This window comes from Medicago sativa, chromosome 2 (genome assembly GCF_051527215.1).
Source record: "Medicago sativa cultivar Bolivia chromosome 2, Bolivia_mono, whole genome shotgun sequence".
Taxonomy (NCBI): Eukaryota; Viridiplantae; Streptophyta; class Magnoliopsida; order Fabales; family Fabaceae; genus Medicago; species Medicago sativa.
The window spans coordinates 44,564,090-44,589,683 of NC_140750.1; the positions used below are offsets into that span (position 1 = coordinate 44,564,090).

At 32.2% G+C, this 25,594-nt stretch overlaps 1 long non-coding RNA gene across 1 annotated transcript; it reads right to left on the reverse strand.

The window, feature by feature from the left end:
* Positions 1-257: 257 nt before the first annotated feature.
* Positions 258-17,200, reverse strand: LOC146946863 (uncharacterized). The gene is made up of 3 exons (XR_015028285.1): positions 17,109-17,200; positions 7,644-7,734; positions 258-328 (listed from the first exon to the last, which is right to left on the reverse strand). It is a non-coding gene; the product is annotated as an uncharacterized LOC146946863 (long non-coding RNA).
* Between the last annotated feature and the right edge of the window lie 8,394 nt (positions 17,201-25,594).

The window sequence follows — 25,594 nt, forward strand, 5'->3', positions numbered from 1 at the left end:
AATCTGTTTTTCGCGGCAAACAGAAGACATAACTCAATAAAATAAAAAGAAAAAAACTTCAAAGTTATATACTCAAAAGACAATCGATAAAAAAAATAAACAAAACATACGAAAGAGGTTATATTTTGACGACAAAATTCAATATCTAAACAAACTAAAACAAATGGTAAAAAGATGAATAAAGAGAGATGTTGTGGTGATTAAAGAAATTAAATTTACAAGTGTTACACGACTAACCTTGAGAGAACTGCATATTTAACGATTGATCCATCAATAAAGAAGCTTCGTATTTCTTCCCATTTAATCAAATATCACATTTTTGCGTCAACTGTCATCGAAACAAAATATTAACTTTCCTATTTATCAAATTTATATTAAAATAAAATCATTTTCGGTTTGAGGATCATTGAACCACATTTTCATACTTCCAGTTTAGCAAAATCCAAACAAACTCAGCTTAAAAATCATATTTCGCATCAAGGGACATCGAGTTACAAGTTCAACCTTCTCATTTATCATATTTGTAACCATAAATGCTAAAACCTCATTTTTGCGACAAGAGTCATCGAGAAACAATATGATAGGAGTGAAAAAGCATGTGTTCTATTTACCAAATTTAAAACAAAATAGGTTCAAATATCATGTTTCGCATGAAGGGATATAGAGGGACAAGTTCAACCTTCATATTTATCAAACTTCTAACCATATAGAGTAAAATCTCGTTTTCGCGACAAGGAACATTCCAATACTTTCATTTTACCGAATATGAAACCAAATAGGTTCACATATCATGTTTTGCATCAAGGGCCATCGAGGGTTCAACCTTCATATTTATCAAACTTGTAACGATATTAGCTAATATTTCGTTTTCGCAGCAAGGATCATCTCATTACTTTCTATTTACATAATTTAAAACCAAATAGGTTCAATATTATGTTACGCATCAAAGGACATCGAGGGACAAATTCAACCTTCATATTTATCAAACTTCTAACCATATAGGCTAAAATCTCATTTTTGTGACAAGGGTCATTCCAATACACTTTCATTTTACCGAATACAAAACCAAATAGTTTCATATATCATATTTTGCATCAAGGGACATCGAGGGACAAGTTCAACCTTTATCAAACTTCTAACCATATAGGCTAAAATCTCATTTTCGCCTCATGTTTCGCATCAATGGTCAAGTTCAAACTTCTCATTTATCAAACTTGTAGGCATATATACCAAAATCAAATTTTCGCGACAAGGGCCATTCCAATACTTTCATTTTACCGAATACAAAAACAAATAGGTTCACATATCATGTTTCACATCAAGCGACATCAAGAGACAATTTCAAACTTCCCATTTATCAAACTTTGTAACCATATAGGCTAAAATCTCGTTTTTGTGACAAGGGTCATCCCAATACTTTATATTTACCGAGGGACAAGTTCAAACTTCCAATTTATCAAACATGTAACCATTTAAGCTAAAATCTGTTTTTTCGCGGCAAACAGAAGACATAACTCAATAAAATAAAAAGAAAAAAACTTCAAAGTTATATACTCAAAAGACAATCGATAAAAAAAATAAACAAAACATACGAAAGAGGTTATATTTTGACGACAAAATTCAATATCTAAACAAACTAAAACAAATGGTAAAAAGATGAATAAAGAGAGATGTAGTGGTGATTAAAGAAATTAAATTTACAAGTGTTACACGACTAACGTTGAGAGAACTGCATATTTAACGATTGATCCATCAATCAAGAAGCTTCGTATTTCTTCCCAATTAATCAAATATCACATTTTCGCGTCAACTGTCATCGAAACAAAATATTAACTTTCCTATTTATCAAATTTATATTAAACTAAAATCATTTTCGGTTTGAGGATCATTGAACCACATTTTCATACTTCCAGTTTAGCAAAATCCAAACAAACTCAGCTTAAAAATCATATTTCGCATCAAGGGACATTGAGTTACAAGTTCAACCTTCTCATTTATCATATTTGTAACCATAAATGCTAAAACCTCATTTTTGCGACAAGAGTCATCGAGAAACAATATGATAGGAGAGAAAAAGCATGTGTTCAATTTACCAAATTTAAAACAAAATAGGTTCAAATATCATGTTTCGCATGAAGGGATATAGAGGGACAAGTTCAACCTTCATATTTATCAAACTTCTAACCATATAGGCTAAAATCTCGTTTTCGCGACAAGGAACATTCCAATACTTTCATTTTACCGAATATGAAACCAAATAGGTTCACATATCATGTTTTGCATCAAGGGCCATCGAGGGTTCAACCTTCATATTTATCAAACTTGTAACGATATTAGCTAATATTTCGTTTTCGCAGCAAGGATCATCTCATTACTTTCTATTTACATAATTTAAAACCAAATAGGTTCAATATTATGTTACGTATCAAAGGACATCGAGGGACAAATTCAACCTTCATATTTATCAAACTTCTAACCATATAGGCTAAAATCTCATTTTTGTGACAAGGGTCATTCCAATACACTTTCATTTTACCGAATAGAAAACCAAATAGTTTCATATATCATATTTTGCATCAAGGGACATCGAGGGACAAGTTCAACCTTTATCAAACTTCTAACCATATAGGCTAAAATCTCATTTTCGCCTCATGTTTCGCATCAATGGTCAAGTTTAAACTTCTCATTTATCAAACTTGTAGGCATATATACCAAAATCAAATTTTCGCGACAAGGGCCATTCCAATACTTTCATTTTACCGAATACAAAAACAAATAGGTTCACATATCATGTTTCACATCAAGCGACATCAAGAGACAATTTCAAACTTCCCATTTATCAAACTTTGTAACCATATAGGCTAAAATCTCGTTTTTGTGACAAGGGTCATCCCAATACTTTATATTTACCAAGGGACAAGTTCAAACTTCCAATTTATCAAACATGTAACCATTTAAGCTAAAATCTGTTTTTTGCGGCAAACAGAAGACATAACTCAATAAAATAAAAAGAAAAAAACTCCAAAGTTATAAACTCAAAAGACAATCGATAAAAAAAATAAACAAAACATACGAAAGAGGTTATATTTTGACGACAAAATTCAATATCTAAACAAACTAAAACAAATGGTAAAAAGATGAATAAAGAGAGATGTAGTGGTGATTAAAGAAATTAAATTTACAAGTGTTACACGACTAACGTTGAGAGAACTGCATATTTAACGATTGATCCATCAATCAAGAAGCTTCGTATTTCTTCCCAATTAATCAAATATCACATTTTCGCGTCAACTGTCATCGAAACAAAATATTAACTTTCCTATTTATCAAATTTATATTAAACTAAAATCATTTTCGGTTTGAGGATCATTGAACCACATTTTCATACTTCCAGTTTAGCAAAATCCAAACAAACTCAGCTTAAAAATCATATTTCGCATCAAGGGACATCGAGGTACAAGTTCAACCTTCTCATTTATCATATTTGTAACCATAAATGCTAAAACCTCATTTTTGTGACAAGAGTCATCGAGAAACAATATGATAGGAGAGAAAAAGCATGTGTTCAATTTACAAAATTTAAAACAAAATAGGTTCAAATATCATGTTTCGCATGAAGGGATATAGAGGGACAAGTTCAACCTTCATATTTATCAAACTTCTAACCATATAGGCTAAAATCTCGTTTTCGCGACAAGGAACATTCCAATACTTTCATTTTACCGAATATGAAACCAAATAGGTTAACATATCATGTTTTGCATCAAGGGCCATCGAGGGTTCAACCTTCATATTTATCAAACTTGTAACGATATTAGCTAAAATTTCGTTTTCGCAGCAAGGATCATCTCATTACTTTCTATTTACATAATTTAAAACCAAATAGGTTCAATATTATGTTACGCATCAAAGGACATCGAGGGACAAATTCAACCTTCATATTTATCAAACTTCTAACCATATAGCCTAAAATCTCATTTTTGTGACTAGGGTCATTCCAATACACTTTCATTTTACCGAATACAAAACCAAATAGTTTCATATATCATATTTTACATCAAGGGACATCGAGGGACAAGTTCAACCTTTATCAAACTTCTAACCATATAGGCTAAAATGTCATTTTCGCCTCATGTTTCGCATCAATGGTCAAGTTCAAACTTCTCATTTATCAAACTTGTAGGCATATATACCAAAATCAAATTTTCGCGACAAGGGCCATTCCAATACTTTCATTTTACCGAATACAAAAACAAATAGGTTCACATATCATGTTTCACATCAAGCGACATCAAGAGACAATTTCAAACTTCACATTTATCAAACTTTGTAACCATATAGGCTAAAATCTCGTTTTTGTGACAAGGGTCATCCCAATACTTTATGTTTACCGAGGGACAAGTTCAAACTTCCAATTTATCAAACATGTAACCATTTAAGCTAAAATCTGTTTTTCGCGGCAAACAGAAGACATAACTCAATAAAATAAAAAGAAAAAAACTCCAAAGTTATATACTCAAAAGACAATCGATAAAAAAAATAAACAAAACATACGAAAGAGGTTATATTTTGACGACAAAATTCAATATCTAAACAAACTAAAACAAATGGTAAAAAGATGAATAAAGAGAGATGTTGTGGTGATTAAAGAAATTAAATTTACAAGTGTTGCACGACTAACCTTGAGAGAACTGCATATTTAACGATTGATCCATCAATAAAGAAGCTTCGTATTTCTTCCCATTTAATCAAATATCACATTTTCGCGTCAACTGTCATCGAAACAAAATATTAACTTTCCTATTTATCAAATTTATATTAAACTAAAATCATTTTCGGTTTGAGGATCATTGAACCACATTTTCATACTTCCAGTTTAGCAAAATCCAAACAAACTCAGCTTAAAAATCATATTTCGCATCAAGGGACATCGAGTTACAAGTTCAACCTTCTCATTTATCATATTTGTAACCATAAATGCTAAAACCTCATTTTTGCGACAAGAGTCATCGAGAAACAATATGATAGGAGAGAAAAAGCATGTGTTCAATTTACCAAATTTAAAACAAAATAGGTTCAAATATCATGTTTCGCATGAAGGGATATAGAGGGACAAGTTCAACCTTCATATTTATCAAACTTCTAACCATATAGGCTAAAATCTCGTTTTCGCGACAAGGAACATTCCAATACTTTCATTTTACCGAATATGAAACCAAATAGGTTCACATATCATGTTTTGCATCAAGGGCCATCGAGGGTTCAACCTTCATATTTATCAAACTTGTAACGATATTAGCTAAAATTTCGTTTTCGCAGCAAGGATCATCTCATTACTTTCTATTTACATAATTTAAAACCAAATAGGTTCAATATTATGTTACGCATCAAAGGACATCGAGGGACAAATTCAACCTTCATATTTATCAAACTTCTAACCATATAGGCTAAAATCTCATTTTTGTGACAAGGGTCATTCCAATACACTTTCATTTTACCGAATACAAAACCAAATAGTTTCATATATCATATTTTGCATCAAGGGACATCGAGGGACAAGTTCAACCTTTATCAAACTTCTAACCATATAGGCTAAAATGTCATTTTCGCCTCATGTTTCGCATCAATGGTCAAGTTCAAACTTCTCATTTATCAAACTTGTAGGCATATATACCAAAATCAAATTTTCGCGACAAGGGCCATTCCAATACTTTCATTTCACCGAATACAAAAACAAATAGGTTCACATATCATGTTTCACATCAAGCGACATCAAGAGACAATTTCAAACTTCCCATTTATCAAACTTTGTAACCATATAGGCTAAAATCTCGTTTTTGTGACAAGGGTCATCCCAATACTTTATATTTACCGAGGGACAAGTTCAAACTTCCAATTTATCAAACATGTAACCATTTAAGCTAAAATCTGTTTTTCGCGGCAAACAGAAGACATAACTCAATAAAATAAAAAGAAAAAAACTCCAAAGTTATATACTCAAAAGACAATCGATAAAAAAAATAAACAAAACATACGAAAGAGGTTATATTTTGACGACAAAATTCAATATCTAAACAAACTAAAACAAATGGTAAAAAGATGAATAAAGAGAGATGTTGTGGTGATTAAAGAAATTAAATTTACAAGTGTTACACGACTAACCTTGAGAGAACTGCATATTTAACGATTGATCCATCAATAAAGAAGCTTCGTATTTCTTCCCATTTAATCAAATATCACATTTTCGCGTCAACTGTCATCGAAACAAAATATTAACTTTCCTATTTATCAAATTTATATTAAACTAAAATCATTTTCGGTTTGAGGATCATTGAACCACATTTTCATACTTCCAATTTAGCAAAATCAAAACAAACTCAGCTTAAAAATCATATTTCGCATCAAGGGACATCGAGGTACAAGTTCAACCTTCTCATTTATCATATTTGTAACCATAAATGCTAAAACCTCATTTTTGCGACAAGAGTCATCGAGAAACAATATGATAGGAGAGAAAAAGCATGTGTTCAATTTACCAAATTTAAAACAAAATAGGTTCAAATATCATGTTTCGCATGAAGGGATATAGAGGGACAAGTTCAACCTTCATATTTATCAAACTTCTAACCATATAGGCTAAAATCTCGTTTTCGCGACAAGGAACATTCCAATACTTTCATTTTACCGAATATGAAACCAAATAGGTTCACATATCATGTTTTGCATCAAGGGCCATCGAGGGTTCAACCTTCATATTTATCAAACTTGTAACGATATTAGCTAAAATTTCGTTTTCGCAGCAAGGATCATCTCATTACTTTCTATTTACATAATTTAAAACCAAATAGGTTCAATATTATGTTACGCATCAAAGGACATCGAGGGACAAATTCAACCTTCATATTTATCAAACTTCTAACCATATAGGCTAAAATCTCATTTTTGTGACAAGGGTCATTCCAATACACTTTCATTTTACCGAATACAAAACCAAATAGTTTCATATATCATATTTTGTATCAAGGGACATCGAGGGACAAGTTCAACCTTTATCAAACTTCTAACCATATAGGCTAAAATCTCATTTTCGCCTCATGTTTCGCATCAATGGTCAAGTTCAAACTTCTCATTTATCAAACTTGTAGGCATATATACCAAAATCAAATTTTCGCGACAAGGGCCATTCCAATACTTTCATTTTATCGAATACAAAAGCAAATAGGTTCACATATCATGTTTCACATCAAGCGACATCAAGAGACAATTTTAAACTTCCCATTTATCAAACTTTGTAACCATATAGGCTAAAATCTCGTTTTTGTGACAAGGGTCATCCCAATACTTTATATTTACCGAGGGACAAGTTCAAACTTCCAATTTATCAAACATGTAACCATTTAAGCTAAAATCTGTTTTTCGCGGCAAACAGAAGACATAACTCAATAAAATAAAAAGAAAAAAACTCCAAAGTTATAAACTCAAAAGACAATCGATAAAAAAAATAAACAAAACATACGAAAGAGGTTATATTTTGACGACAAAATTCAATATCTAAACAAACTAAAACAAAAGGTAAAAAGATGAATAAAGAGAGATGTTGTGGTGATAAAAGAAATTAAATTTACAAGTGTTACACGACTAACCTTGAGAGAACTGCATATTTAACGATTGATCCATCAATCAAGAAGCTTCGTATTTCTTCCCATTTAATCAAATATCACATTTTTGCGTCAACTGTCATCGAAACAAAATATTAACTTTCCTATTTATCAAATTTATATTAAACTAAAATCATTTTCGGTTTGAGGATCATTGAACCACATTTTCATACTTCCAGTTTAGCAAAGTCCAAACAAACTCAGCTTAAAAATCATATTTCGCATCAAGGGACATCGGGGTACAAGTTCAACCTTCCCATTTATCATATTTGCAACCATAAATGCTAAAACCTCATTTTTGCGACAAGAGTCATCGAGAAACAATATGATAGGAGAGAAAAAGCATGTGTTCAATTTACCAAATTTAAAACAAAATAGGTTCAAATATCATGTTTCGCATGAAGGGATATAGAGGGACAAGTTCAACCTTCATATTTATCAAACTTCTAACCATATAGGTTAAAATCTCGTTTTCGCGACAAGGAACATTCCAATACTTTCATTTTACCGAATATGAAACCAAATAGGTTCACATATCATGTTTTGCATCAAGGGCCATCGAGGGTTCAACCTTCATATTTATCAAACTTGTAACGATATTAGCTAAAATTTCGTTTTCGCAGCAAGGATCATCTCATTACTTTCTATTTACATAATTTAAAACCAAATAGGTTCAATATTATGTTACGCATCAAAGGACATCGAGGGACAAATTCAACCTTCATATTTATCAAACTTCTAACCATATAGGCTAAAATCTCATTTTTGTGACTAGGGTCATTCCAATACACTTTCATTTTACCGAATACAAAACCAAATAGTTTCATATATCATATTTTGCATCAAGGGACATCGAGGGACAAGTTCAACCTTTATCAAACTTCTAACCATATAGGCTAAAATCTCATTTTTGTGACAAGGGTCATTCCAATACACTTTCATTTTACCGAATACAAAACCAAATAGTTTCATATATCATATTTTGCATCAAGGGACATCGAGGGACAAGTTCAACCTTTATCAAACTTCTAACCATAGAGGCTAAAATCTCATTTTCGCCTCATGTTTCGCATCAATGGTCAAGTTCAAACTTCTCATTTATCAAACTTGTAGGCATATATACCAAAATCAAATTTTCGCGACAAGGGCCATTCCAATACTTTCATTTCACCGAATACAAAAACAAATAGGTTCACATATCATGTTTCACATCAAGCGACATCAAGAGACAATTTCAAACTTCCCATTTATCAAACTTTGTAACCATATAGGCTAAAATCTCGTTTTTGTGACAAGGGTCATCCCAATACTTTATATTTACCGAGGGACAAGTTCAAACTTCCAATTTATCAAACATGTAACCATTTAAGCTAAAATCTGTTTTTCGCGGCAAACAGAAGACATAACTCAATAAAATAAAAAGAAAAAAACTCCAAAGTTATATACTCAAAAGACAATCGATAAAAAAAATAAACAAAACATACGAAAGAGGTTATATTTTGACGACAAAATTCAATATCTAAACAAACTAAAACAAATGGTAAAAAGATGAATAAAGAGAGATGTTGTGGTGATTAAAGAAATTAAATTTACAAGTGTTGCACGACTAACCTTGAGAGAACTGCATATTTAACGATTGATCCATCAATAAAGAAGCTTCGTATTTCTTCCCATTTAATCAAATATCACATTTTCGCGTCAACTGTCATCGAAACAAAATATTAACTTTCCTATTTATCAAATTTATATTAAACTAAAATCATTTTCGGTTTGAGGATCATTGAACCACATTTTCATACTTCCAGTTTAGCAAAGTCCAAACAAACTCAGCTTAAAAATCATATTTCGCATCAAGGGACATCGGGGTACAAGTTCAACCTTCCCATTTATCATATTTGCAACCATAAATGCTAAAACCTCATTTTTGCGACAAGAGTCATCGAGAAACAATATGATAGGAGAGAAAAAGCATGTGTTCAATTTACCAAATTTAAAACAAAATAGGTTCAAATATCATGTTTCGCATGAAGGGATATAGAGGGACAAGTTCAACCTTCATATTTATCAAACTTCTAACCATATAGGTTAAAATCTCGTTTTCGCGACAAGGAACATTCCAATACTTTCATTTTACCGAATATGAAACCAAATAGGTTCACATATCATGTTTTGCATCAAGGGCCATCGAGGGTTCAACCTTCATATTTATCAAACTTGTAACGATATTAGCTAAAATTTCGTTTTCGCAGCAAGGATCATCTCATTACTTTCTATTTACATAATTTAAAACCAAATAGGTTCAATATTATGTTACGCATCAAAGGACATCGAGGGACAAATTCAACCTTCATATTTATCAAACTTCTAACCATATAGGCTAAAATCTCATTTTTGTGACTAGGGTCATTCCAATACACTTTCATTTTACCGAATACAAAACCAAATAGTTTCATATATCATATTTTGCATCAAGGGACATCGAGGGACAAGTTCAACCTTTATCAAACTTCTAACCATATAGGCTAAAATCTCATTTTTGTGACAAGGGTCATTCCAATACACTTTCATTTTACCGAATACAAAACCAAATAGTTTCATATATCATATTTTGCATCAAGGGACATCGAGGGACAAGTTCAACCTTTATCAAACTTCTAACCATAGAGGCTAAAATCTCATTTTCGCCTCATGTTTCGCATCAATGGTCAAGTTCAAACTTCTCATTTATCAAACTTGTAGGCATATATACCAAAATCAAATTTTCGCGACAAGGGCCATTCCAATACTTTCATTTCACCGAATACAAAAACAAATAGGTTCACATATCATGTTTCACATCAAGCGACATCAAGAGACAATTTCAAACTTCCCATTTATCAAACTTTGTAACCATATAGGCTAAAATCTCGTTTTTGTGACAAGGGTCATCCCAATACTTTATATTTACCGAGGGACAAGTTCAAACTTCCAATTTATCAAACATGTAACCATTTAAGCTAAAATCTGTTTTTCGCGGCAAACAGAAGACATAACTCAATAAAATAAAAAGAAAAAAACTCCAAAGTTATATACTCAAAAGACAATCGATAAAAAAAATAAACAAAACATACGAAAGAGGTTATATTTTGACGACAAAATTCAATATCTAAACAAACTAAAACAAATGGTAAAAAGATGAATAAAGAGAGATGTTGTGGTGATTAAAGAAATTAAATTTACAAGTGTTGCACGACTAACCTTGAGAGAACTGCATATTTAACGATTGATCCATCAATAAAGAAGCTTCGTATTTCTTCCCATTTAATCAAATATCACATTTTCGCGTCAACTGTCATCGAAACAAAATATTAACTTTCCTATTTATCAAATTTATATTAAACTAAAATCATTTTCGGTTTGAGGATCATTGAACCACATTTTCATACTTCCAGTTTAGCAAAGTCCAAACAAACTCAGCTTAAAAATCATATTTCGCATCAAGGGACATCGGGGTACAAGTTCAACCTTCCCATTTATCATATTTGCAACCATAAATGCTAAAACCTCATTTTTGCGACAAGAGTCATCGAGAAACAATATGATAGGAGAGAAAAAGCATGTGTTCAATTTACCAAATTTAAAACAAAATAGGTTCAAATATCATGTTTCGCATGAAGGGATATAGAGGGACAAGTTCAACCTTCATATTTATCAAACTTCTAACCATATAGGTTAAAATCTCGTTTTCGCGACAAGGAACATTCCAATACTTTCATTTTACCGAATATGAAACCAAATAGGTTCACATATCATGTTTTGCATCAAGGGCCATCGAGGGTTCAACCTTCATATTTATCAAACTTGTAACGATATTAGCTAAAATTTCGTTTTCGCAGCAAGGATCATCTCATTACTTTCTATTTACATAATTTAAAACCAAATAGGTTCAATATTATGTTACGCATCAAAGGACATCGAGGGACAAATTCAACCTTCATATTTACCAAACTTCTAACCATATAGGCTAAAATCTCATTTTTGTGACTAGGGTCATTCCAATACACTTTCATTTTACCGAATACAAAACCAAATAGTTTCATATATCATATTTTGCATCAAGGGACATCGAGGGACAAGTTCAACCTTTATCAAACTTCTAACCATATAGGCTAAAATCTCATTTTTGTGACAAGGGTCATTCCAATACACTTTCATTTTACCGAATACAAAACCAAATAGTTTCATATATCATATTTTGCATCAAGGGACATCGAGGGACAAGTTCAACCTTTATCAAACTTCTAACCATAGAGGCTAAAATCTCATTTTCGCCTCATGTTTCGCATCAATGGTCAAGTTCAAACTTCTCATTTATCAAACTTGTAGGCATATATACCAAAATCAAATTTTCGCGACAAGGGCCATTCCAATACTTTCATTTCACCGAATACAAAAACAAATAGGTTCACATATCATGTTTCACATCAAGCGACATCAAGAGACAATTTCAAACTTCCCATTTATCAAACTTTGTAACCATATAGGCTAAAATCTCGTTTTTGTGACTAGGGTCATCCCAATACTTTATATTTACCGAGGGACAAGTTCAAACTTCCAATTTATCAAACATGTAACCATTTAAGCTAAAATCTGTTTTTCGCGGCAAACAGAAGACATAACTCAATAAAATAAAAAGAAAAAAACTCCAAAGTTATATACTCAAAAGACAATCGATAAAAAAAATAAACAAAACATACGAAAGAGGTTATATTTTGACGACAAAATTCAATATCTAAACAAACTAAAACAAATGGTAAAAAGATGAATAAAGAGAGATGTTGTGGTGATTAAAGAAATTAAATTTACAAGTGTTGCACGACTAACCTTGAGAGAACTGCATATTTAACGATTGATCCATCAATAAAGAAGCTTCGTATTTCTTCCCATTTAATCAAATATCACATTTTCGCGTCAACTGTCATCGAAACAAAATATTAACTTTCCTATTTATCAAATTTATATTAAACTAAAATCATTTTCGGTTTGAGGATCATTGAACCACATTTTCATACTTCCAGTTTAGCAAAGTCCAAACAAACTCAGCTTAAAAATCATATTTCGCATCAAGGGACATCGGGGTACAAGTTCAACCTTCCCATTTATCATATTTGCAACCATAAATGCTAAAACCTCATTTTTGCGACAAGAGTCATCGAGAAACAATATGATAGGAGAGAAAAAGCATGTGTTCAATTTACCAAATTTAAAACAAAATAGGTTCAAATATCATGTTTCGCATGAAGGGATATAGAGGGACAAGTTCAACCTTCATATTTATCAAACTTCTAACCATATAGGTTAAAATCTCGTTTTCGCGACAAGGAACATTCCAATACTTTCATTTTACCGAATATGAAACCAAATAGGTTCACATATCATGTTTTGCATCAAGGGCCATCGAGGGTTCAACCTTCATATTTATCAAACTTGTAACGATATTAGCTAAAATTTCGTTTTCGCAGCAAGGATCATCTCATTACTTTCTATTTACATAATTTAAAACCAAATAGGTTCAATATTATGTTACGCATCAAAGGACATCGAGGGACAAATTCAACCTTCATATTTACCAAACTTCTAACCATATAGGCTAAAATCTCATTTTTGTGACTAGGGTCATTCCAATACACTTTCATTTTACCGAATACAAAACCAAATAGTTTCATATATCATATTTTGCATCAAGGGACATCGAGGGACAAGTTCAACCTTTATCAAACTTCTAACCATATAGGCTAAAATCTCATTTTTGTGACAAGGGTCATTCCAATACACTTTCATTTTACCGAATACAAAACCAAATAGTTTCATATATCATATTTTGCATCAAGGGACATCGAGGGACAAGTTCAACCTTTATCAAACTTCTAACCATAGAGGCTAAAATCTCATTTTCGCCTCATGTTTCGCATCAATGGTCAAGTTCAAACTTCTCATTTATCAAACTTGTAGGCATATATACCAAAATCAAATTTTCGCGACAAGGGCCATTCCAATACTTTCATTTCACCGAATACAAAAACAAATAGGTTCACATATCATGTTTCACATCAAGCGACATCAAGAGACAATTTCAAACTTCCCATTTATCAAACTTTGTAACCATATAGGCTAAAATCTCGTTTTTGTGACTAGGGTCATCCCAATACTTTATATTTACCGAGGGACAAGTTCAAACTTCCAATTTATCAAACATGTAACCATTTAAGCTAAAATCTGTTTTTCGCGGCAAACAGAAGACATAACTCAATAAAATAAAAAGAAAAAAACTCCAAAGTTATATACTCAAAAGACAATCGATAAAAAAAATAAACAAAACATACGAAAGAGGTTATATTTTGACGACAAAATTCAATATCTAAACAAACTAAAACAAATGGTAAAAAGATGAATAAAGAGAGATGTTGTGGTGATTAAAGAAATTAAATTTACAAGTGTTGCACGACTAACCTTGAGAGAACTGCATATTTAACGATTGATCCATCAATAAAGAAGCTTCGTATTTCTTCCCATTTAATCAAATATCACATTTTCGCGTCAACTGTCATCGAAACAAAATATTAACTTTCCTATTTATCAAATTTATATTAAACTAAAATCATTTTCGGTTTGAGGATCATTGAACCACATTTTCATACTTCCAGTTTAGCAAAGTCCAAACAAACTCAGCTTAAAAATCATATTTCGCATCAAGGGACATCGGGGTACAAGTTCAACCTTCCCATTTATCATATTTGCAACCATAAATGCTAAAACCTCATTTTTGCGACAAGAGTCATCGAGAAACAATATGATAGGAGAGAAAAAGCATGTGTTCAATTTACCAAATTTAAAACAAAATAGGTTCAAATATCATGTTTCGCATGAAGGGATATAGAGGGACAAGTTCAACCTTCATATTTATCAAACTTCTAACCATATAGGCTAAAATCTCGTTTTCGCGACAAGGAACATTCCAATACTTTCATTTTACCGAATATGAAACCAAATAGGTTCACATATCATGTTTTGCATCAAGGGCCATCGAGGGTTCAACCTTCATATTTATCAAACTTGTAACGATATTAGCTAAAATTTCGTTTTCGCAGCAAGGATCATCTCATTACTTTCTATTTACATAATTTAAAACCAAATAGGTTCAATATTATGTTACGCATCAAAGGACATCGAGGGACAAATTCAACCTTCATATTTACCAAACTTCTAACCATATAGGCTAAAATCTCATTTTTGTGACAAGGGTCATTCCAATACACTTTCATTTTACCGAATACAAAACCAAATAGTTTCATATATCATATTTTGCATCAAGGGACATCGAGGGACAAGTTCAACCTTTATCAAACTTCTAACCATAGAGGCTAAAATCTCATTTTCGCCTCATGTTTCGCATCAATGGTCAAGTTCAAACTTCTCATTTATCAAACTTGTAGGCATATATACCAAAATCAAATTTTCGCGACAAGGGCCATTCCAATACTTTCATTTCACCGAATACAAAAACAAATAGGTTCACATATCATGTTTCACATCAAGCGACATCAAGAGACAATTTCAAACTTCCCATTTATCAAACTTTGTAACCATATAGGCTAAAATCTCGTTTTTGTGACAAGGGTCATCCCAATACTTTATATTTACCGAGGGACAAGTTCAAACTTCCAATTTATCAAACATGTAACCATTTAAGCTAAAATCTGTTTTTCGCGGCAAACAGAAGACATAACTCAATAAAATAAAAAGAAAAAAACTCCAAAGTTATATACTCAAAAGACAATCGATAAAAAAAATAAACAAAACATACGAAAGAGGTTATATTTTGACGACAAAATTCAATATCTAAACAAACTAAAACAAATGGTAAAAAGATGAATAAAGAGAATGTTGTGGTGATTAAAGAAACTAAATTTACAAGTGTTGCACGACTAACCTTGAGAGAACTGCATATTTAACGATTGATCCATCAATAAAGAAGCTTCGTATTTCTTCCCATTTAATCAAATATCACATTTTCGCGTCAACTGTCATCGAAACAAAATATTAACTTTCCTATTTATCAAATTTATATTAAACTAAAATCATTTTCGGTTTGAGGATCATTGAACCACATTTTCATACTTCCAGTTTAGCAAAATCCAAACAAACTCAGCTTAAAAATCATATTTCGCATCAAGGGACATCGAGTTACAAGTTCAACCTTCTCATTTATCATATTTGTAACCATAAATGCTAAAACCTCATTTTTGCGACAAGAGTCATCGAGAAACAATATGATAGGAGAGAAAAAGCATGTGTTCAATTTACCAAATTTAAAACAAAATAGGTTCAAATATCATGTTTCGCATGAAGGGATATAGAGGGACAAGTTCAACCTTCATATTTATCAAACTTCTAACCATATAGGCTAAAATCTCGTTTTCGCGACAAGGAACATTCCAATACTTTCATTTTACCGAATATGAAACCAAATAGGTTCACATATCATGTTTTGCATCAAGGGCCATCGAGGGTTCAACCTTCATATTTATCAAACTTGTAACGATATTAGCGAAAATTTCGTTTTCGCAGCAAGGATCATCTCATTACTTTCTATTTACGTAATTTAAAACCAAATAGGTTCAATATTATGTTACGCATCAAAGGACATCGAGGGACAAATTCAACCTTCATATTTATCAAACTTCTAACCATATAGGCTAAAATCTCATTTTTGTGACAAGGGTCATTCCAATACACTTTCATTTTACCGAATACAAAACCAAATAGTTTCATATATCATATTTTGCATCAAGGGACATCGAGGGACAAGTTCAACCTTTATCAAACTTCTAACCATATAGGCTAAAATCTCATTTTCGCCTCATGTTTCGCATCAATGGTCAAGTTCAAACTTCTCATTTATCAAACTTGTAGGCATATATACCAAAATCAAATTTTCGCGACAAGGGCCATTCCAATACTTTCATTTTATCGAATACAAAAGCAAATAGGTTCACATATCATGTTTCACATCAAGCGACATCAAGAGACAATTTTAAACTTCCCATTTATCAAACTTTGTAACCATATAGGCTAAAATCTCGTTTTTGTGACAAGGGTCATCCCAATACTTTATATTTACCGAGGGACAAGTTCAAACTTCCAATTTATCAAACATGTAACCATTTAAGCTAAAATCTGTTTTTCGCGGCAAACAGAAGACATAACTCAATAAAATAAAAAGAAAAAAACTCCAAAGTTATAAACTCAAAAGACAATCGATAAAAAAAATAAACAAAACATACGAAAGAGGTTATATTTTGACGACAAAATTCAATATCTAAACAAACTAAAACAAAAGGTAAAAAGATGAATAAAGAGAGATGTTGTGGTGATAAAAGAAATTAAATTTACAAGTGTTACACGACTAACCTTGAGAGAACTGCATATTTAACGATTGATCCATCAATCAAGAAGCTTCGTATTTCTTCCCATTTAATCAAATATCACATTTTTGCGTCAACTGTCATCGAAACAAAATATTAACTTTCCTATTTATCAAATTTATATTAAACTAAAATCATTTTCGGTTTGAGGATCATTGAACCACATTTTCATACTTCCAGTTTAGCAAAGTCCAAACAAACTCAGCTTAAAAATCATATTTCGCATCAAGGGACATCGGGGTACAAGTTCAACCTTCCCATTTATCATATTTGTAACCATAAATGCTAAAACCTCATTTTTGCGACAAGAGTCATCGAGAAACAATATGATAGGAGAGAAAAAGCATGTGTTCAATTTACCAAATTTAAAACAAAATAGGTTCAAATATGATGTTTCGCATGAAGGGATATAGAGGGACAAGTTCAACCTTCATATTTATCAAACTTCTAACCATATAGGTTAAAATCTCGTTTTCGCGACAAGGAACATTCCAATACTTTCATTTTACCGAATATGAAACCAAATAGGTTCACATATCATGTTTTGCATCAAGGGCCATCGAGGGTTCAACCTTCATATTTATCAAACTTGTAACGATATTAGCTAAAATTTCGTTTTCGCAGCAAGGATCATCTCATTACTTTCTATTTACATAATTTAAAACCAAATAGGTTCAATATTATGTTACGCATCAAAGGACATCGAGGGACAAATTCAACCTTCATATTTATCAAACTTCTAACCATATAGGCTAAAATCTCATTTTTGTGACTAGGGTCATTCCAATACACTTTCATTTTACCGAATACAAAACCAAATAGTTTCATATATCATATTTTGCATCAAGGGACATCGAGGGACAAGTTCAACCTTTATCAAACTTCTAACCATATAGGCTAAAATCTCATTTTTGTGACAAGGGTCATTCCAATACACTTTCATTTTACCGAATACAAAACCAAATAGTTTCATATATCATATTTTGCATCAAGGGACATCGAGGGACAAGTTCAACCTTTATCAAACTTCTAACCATAGAGGCTAAAATCTCATTTTCGCCTCATGTTTCGCATCAATGGTCAAGTTCAAACTTCTCATTTATCAAACTTGTAGGCATATATACCAAAATCAAATTTTCGCGACAAGGGCCATTCCAATACTTTCATTTCACCGAATACAAAAACAAATAGGTTCACATATCATGTTTCACATCAAGCGACATCAAGAGACAATTTCAAACTTCCCATTTATCAAACTTTGTAACCATATAGGCTAAAATCTCGTTTTTGTGACAAGGGTCATCCCAATACTTTATATTTACCGAGGGACAAGTTCAAACTTCCAATTTATCAAACATGTAACCATTTAAGCTAAAATCTGTTTTTCGCGGCAAACAGAAGACATAACTCAATAAAATAAAAAGAAAAAAACTCCAAAGTTATATACTCAAAAGACAATCGATAAAAAAAATAAACAAAACATACGAAAGAGGTTATATTTTGACGACAAAATTCAATATCTAAACAAACTAAAACAAATGGTAAAAAGATGAATAAAGAGAGATGTTGTGGTGATTAAAGAAATTAAATTTACAAGTGTTGCACGACTAACCTTGAGAGAACTGCATATTTAACGATTGATCCATCAATAAAGAAGCTTCGTATTTCTTCCCATTTAATCAAATATCACATTTTCGCGTCAACTGTCATCGAAACAAAATATTAACTTTCCTATTTATCAAATTTATATTAAACTAAAATCATTTTCGGTTTGAGGATCATTGAACCACATTTTCATACTTCCAGTTTAGCAAAATCCAAACAAACTCAGCTTAAAAATCATATTTCGCATCAAGGGACATCGAGTTACAAGTTCAACCTTCTCATTTATCATATTTGTAACCATAAATGCTAAAACCTCATTTTTGCGACAAGAGTCATCGAGAAACAATATGATAGGAGAGAAAAAGCATGTGTTCAATTTACCAAATTTAAAACAAAATAGGTTCAAATATCATGTTTCGCATGAAGGGATATAGAGGGACAAGTTCAACCTTCATATTTATCAAACTTCTAACCATATAGGCTAAAATCTCGTTTTCGCGACAAGGAACATTCCAATACTTTCATTTTACCGAATATGAAACCAAATAGGTTCACATATCATGTTTTGCATCAAGGGCCATCGAGGGTTCAACCTTCATATTTATCAAACTTGTAACGATATTAGCTAAAATTTCGTTTTCGCAGCAAGGATCATCTCATTACTTTCTATTTACATAATTTAAAACCAAATAGGTTCAATATTATGTTACGCATCAAAGGACATCGAGGGACAAATTCAACCTTCATATTTATCAAACTTCTAACCATATAGGCTAAAATCTCATTTTTGTGACAAGGGTCATTCCAATACACTTTCATTTTACCGAATACAAAACCAAATAGTTTCATATATCATATTTTGCATCAAGGGACATCGAGGGACAAGTTCAACCTTTATCAAACTTCTAACCATATAGGCTAAAATCTCATTTTCGCCTCATGTTTCGCATCAATGGTCAAGTTCAAACTTCTCATTTATCAAACTTGTAGGCATATATACCAAAATCAAATTTTCGCGACAAGGGCCATTCCAATACTTTCATTTTATCGAATACAAAAGCAAATAGGTTCACATATCATGTTTCACATCAAGCGACATCAAGAGACAATTTTAAACTTCCCATTTATCAAACCTTGTAACCATATAGGCTAAAATCTCGTTTTTGTGACAAGGGTCATCCCAATACTTTATATTTACCGAGGGACAAGTTCAAACTTCCAATTTATCAAACATGTAACCATTTAAGCTAAAATCTGTTTTTCGCGGCAAACAGAAGACATAACTCAATAAAATAAAAAGAAAAAAACTCCAAAGTTATATACTCAAAAGACAATCGATAAAAAAATAAACAAAACATATGAAAGAGGTTATATTTTGACGACAAAATTCAATATCTAAACAAACTAAAACAAATGGTAAAAAGATGAATAAAGAGAGATGTTGTGGTGATTAAAGAAATTAAATTTACAAGTGTTACACGACTAACCTTGAGAGAACTGCATATTTAACGATTGATCCATCAATAAAGAAGCTTCGTATTTCTTCCCATTTAATCAAATATCACATTTTCGCGTCAACTGTCATCGAAACAAAATATTAACTTTCCTATTTATCAAATTTATATTAAACTAAAATCATTTTCGGTTTGAGGATCATTGAACCACATTTTCATACTTCCAGTTTAGCAAAATCAAAACAAACTCAGCTTAAAAATCATATTTCGCATCAAGGGACATCGAGGTACAAGTTTAACCTTCTCATTTATCATATTTGTAACCATAAATGCTAAAACCTCATTTTTGCGACAAGAGTCATCGAGAAACAATATGATAGGAGAGAAAAAGCATGTGTTCAATTTACCAAATTTAAAACAAAATAGGTTCAAATATCATGTTTCGCATGAAGGGATATAGAGGGACAAGTTCAACCTTCATATTTATCAAACTTCTAACCATATAGGCTAAAATCTCGTTTCCGCGACAAGGAACATTCCAATACTTTCATTTTACCGAATATGAAACCAAATAGGTTCACATATCATGTTTTGCATCAAGGGCCATCGAGGGTTCAACCTTCATATTTATCAAACTTGTAACGATATTAGCTAAAATTTCGTTTTCGCAGCAAGGATCATCTCATTACTTTCTATTTACATAATTTAAAACCAAATAGGTTCAATATTATGTTACGCATCAAAGGACATCGAGGGACAAATTCAACCTTCATATTTATCAAACTTCTAACCATATAGGCTAAAATCTCATTTTTGTGACAAGGGTCATTCCAATACACTTTCATTTTACCGAATACAAAACCAAATAGTTTCATATATCATATTTTGCATCAAGGGACATCGAGGGACAAGTTCAACCTTTATCAAACTTCTAACCATATAGGCTAAAATCTCATTTTCGCCTCATGTTTCGCATCAATGGTCAAGTTCAAACTTCTCATTTATCAAACTTGTAGGCATATATACCAAAATCAAATTTTCGCGACAAGGGCCATTCCAATACTTTCATTTCACCGAATACAAAAACAAATAGGTTCACATATCATGTTTCACATCAAGCGACATCAAGAGACAATTTCAAACTTCCCATTTATCAAACTTTGTAACCATATAGGCTAAAATCTCGTTTTTGTGACAACGGTCATCCCAATACTTTATATTTACCGAGGGACAAGTTCAAACTTCCAATTTATCAAACATGTAACCATTTAAGCTAAAATCTGTTTTTCGCGGCAAACAGAAGACATAACTCAATAAAATAAAAAGAAAAAAACTCCAAAGTTATATACTCAAAAGACAATCGATAAAAAAATAAACAAAACATATGAAAGAGGTTATATTTTGACGACAAAATTCAATATCTAAACAAACTAAAACAAATGGTAAAAAGATGAATAAAGAGAGATGTTGTGGTGATTAAAGAAATTAAATTTACAAGTGTTACACGATTAACCTTGAGAGAACTGCATATTTAACGATTGATCCATCAATAAAGAAGCTTCGTATTTCTTCCCATTTAATCAAATATCACATTTTCGCGTCAACTGTCATCGAAACAAAATATTAACTTTCCTATTTATCAAATTTATATTAAACTAAAATCATTTTCGGTTTGAGGATCATTGAACCACATTTTCATACTTCCAGTTTAGCAAAATCAAAACAAACTCAGCTTAAAAATCATATTTCGCATCAAGGGACATCGAGGTACAAGTTTAACCTTCTCATTTATCATATTTGTAACCATAAATGCTAAAACCTCATTTTTGCGACAAGAGTCATCGAGAAACAATATGATAGGAGAGAAAAAGCATGTGTTCAATTTACCAAATTTAAAACAAAATAGGTTCAAATATCATGTTTCGCATGAAGGGAAATAGAGGGACAAGTTCAACCTTCATATTTATCAAACTTCTAACCATATAGGCTAAAATCTCGTTTTCGCGACAAGGAACATTCCAATACTTTCATTTTACCGAATATGAAACCAAATAGGTTCACATATCATGTTTTGCATCAAGGGCCATCGAGGGTTCAACCTTCATATTTATCAAACTTGTAACGATATTAGCTAAAATTTCGTTTTCGCAGCAAGGATCATCTCATTACTTTCTATTTACATAATTTAAAACCAAATAGGTTCAATATTATGTTACGCATCAAAGGACATCGAGGGACAAATTCAACCTTCATATTTATCAAACTTCTAACCATATAGGCTAAAATCTCATTTTTGTAACAAGGGTCATTCCAATACACTTTCATTTTACCGAATACAAAACCAAATAGTTTCATATATCATATTTTGCATCAAGGGACATCGAGGGACAAGTTCAACCTTTATCAAACTTCTAACCATATAGGCTAAAATCTCATTTTCGCCTCATGTTTCGCATCAATGGTCAAGTTCAAACTTCTCATTTATCAAACTTGTAGGCATATATACCAAAATCAAATTTTCGCGACAAGGGCCATTCCAATACTTTCATTTCACCAAATACAAAAACAAATAGGTTCACATATCATGTTTCACATCAAGCGACATCAAGAGACAATTTCAAACTTCCCATTTATCAAACTTTGTAACCATATAGGCTAAAATCTCGTTTTTGTGACAACGGTCATCCCAATACTTTATATTTACCGAGGGACAAGTTCAAACTTCCAATTTATCAAACATGTAACCATTTAAGCTAAAACCTGTTTTTCGCGGCAAACAGAAGACATAACTCAATAAAATAAAAAGAAAAAAACTCCAAAGTTATATACTCAAAAGACAATCGATAAAAAAATAAACAAAACATACGAAAGAGGTTATATTTTGACGACAAAATTCAATATCTAAACAAACTAAAACAAATGGTAAAAAGATGAATAAAGAGAGATGTTGTGGTGATTAAAGAAATTAAATTTACAAGTGTTACACGACTAACCTTGAGAGAACTGCATATTTAACGATTGATCCATCAATAAAGAAGCTTCGTATTTCTTCCCATTTAATCAAATATCACATTTTCGCGTCAACTGTCATCGAAACAAAATATTAACTTTCCTATTTATCAAATTTATATTAAACTAAAATCATTTTCGGTTTGAGGATCATTGAACCACATTTTCATACTTCCAGTTTAGCAAAATCAAAACAAACTCAGCTTAAAAATCATATTTCGCATCAAGGGACATCGAGGTACAAGTTTAACCTTCTCATTTATCATATTTGTAACCATAAATGCTAAAACCTCATTTTTGCGACAAGAGTCATCGAGAAACAATATGATAGGAGAGAAAAAGCATGTGTTCAATGTTGGAACAAAATGTGTTTAACAATAAACCTTAAAGAGTTTTGATGATAACAAGGTATTAAAAATTGTAAATTGGATTAGCTAATATTTGTTCAAGTGTACAGGACCATAATTATAAAGTTACAACATCATTGGTTCTGAATGAGCAAATAAAGAGCTATGGAAACAACAAAAATTTGAAGCTTGGACGCTCCTGAAGGCAACTTGCTACTAAAGAGAAAAAGCGCTCCTGAAGAAATAGCGCTCCTGAAGTAAGCTGCTCCTGAAGAATAGTGCTTCTGAAGACAAGAGGTCCAGAAGCCACATCATCAGAAGCTGCGTCATCAGAAGCTGCAGAAGTCATATCATCAGAAGCTGCATCATCAGAAGCTGCCTCATCAGAAGCCATTTCACCAGAAGCTGAATATCAACTGGATTTGCAAAGAATCAAGAATTGAAGAATCATCAATGCACAAGCTGTCTATTGGATTCGAAAACACAAACAAAGGATTAGTGGAGTTTGCAACGGTCATTTCAAAGGTGTTTAAAGGCATGTGTTTGCAATTTGGACAAAAGCGTTGACATTGTACTTTGTACGAATTGTACAACCACGTTCTCCACTACTCTGTTTTGTGTCTGCACCTCAAGACAAGAAAACAGCTCCAGAATACGGTCTCGCCTGCATAGATGTTCCTTTGGATAAGGAATGGATTTCAAATTTGTTCTTCATAGGACAACAACCAAATCAGGCAAAAGATCATTGGTGAAAGATCAAGCTTCAACAACGACTCTTTGGTGTGCTGGCAATTTCACAACGTCTCTTTCACACCTCTATATAAAGGAGTGAAGACCTAGAGAATTGGTAATGCAAGAACGCTGAACGAAAGACTCACAAAGATTTTCACAAGTACCAAACCTCTGCTGAAATTGTTCTGCATTCACTTAGAATTTCTGTGTCTCAAAGTCATATCTTAGAAATTCTTAAGTCCATTGAGTCTGTATCTGATTTGTATTGTGAGCACCTCTGATTGTATATCAAGTGTTCAACCTTAAACAATTTTCTGTGTAATTTTGTTTAGTTAGGAAGTCTCTTGCAGTTGTGCTTGAGCAGGAAGTCTCTTGATTGTGTTCTTGAGCAAAGGAAGTCTCTTGCTTGTGTGCTTGAGCATTGGAAGTCTCTTGCTTGTGTGCTTGAGCATTTGTAATCAGATATTACTCATAGTGAAATCTCCTTGGAAGTGCAAGGGGGACTGGACTACTTCCGGATTGTGGAAGGAACCAGTATAATTGCTTTGTGTCGTTCTTCTTCTCTCTCTCTGTTTTATTCCGCTGCATTTAGATTCTGATTATCACTTCAGAAGCTGTCTCACTTAGCTTCTGATCAGTGTGTTCAGTTTTTAGGAGAAACGAAGAATTTTTCTAAAACACAATTCAACCCCCCTTCTTGTGTTTTTCTCACCTTCAATTGGTATCTAGAGCCTTGGTCTGTTGTGTATCACTTAACCGTGCAACAGTCAAAGATCTGAGAAAAACATGACTACTCCTCCTCCTGATGGTGATACTAGCTATAAAAATGTCTCACATGATTATAGTGATAGTAAGAAAACCAGTGTTGGAAAAGTTCCAAAGTTCAATGGAGATGCTGAAGAGTTCTCTTGGTGGAAGACCAATTTTTACAGTTACATCATGAGCCTAGATGAAGAATTGTGGGATATTCTGGAAGACGGCGTTGGTGGCTTAGTCCTTGATGAAGAAGGAGCTGCTGTGGATAGAAAGAAACATACTCCAGAACTGAGGAAACTTTACAAGAAGCATCATATTATCAGAGGAGCTCTTGTCACTGCCATACCCAAAGCAGAATACATGAAGATGAGTGACAAATCCACTGCTAAAGCTATGTTTGCTTCTCTCTGTTCAAATTATGAAGGGAGCAAGAAGGTCAAAGAAGCAAAGGCTCTCCTGCTTGTACATCAGTATGAGTTATTCAAAATGAAGGATGATGAAACTATTGAGGAGATGTACTCAAGGTTTCAAACCTTAGTTTCTGGTCTACAGATTCTAAAGAAGAGCTA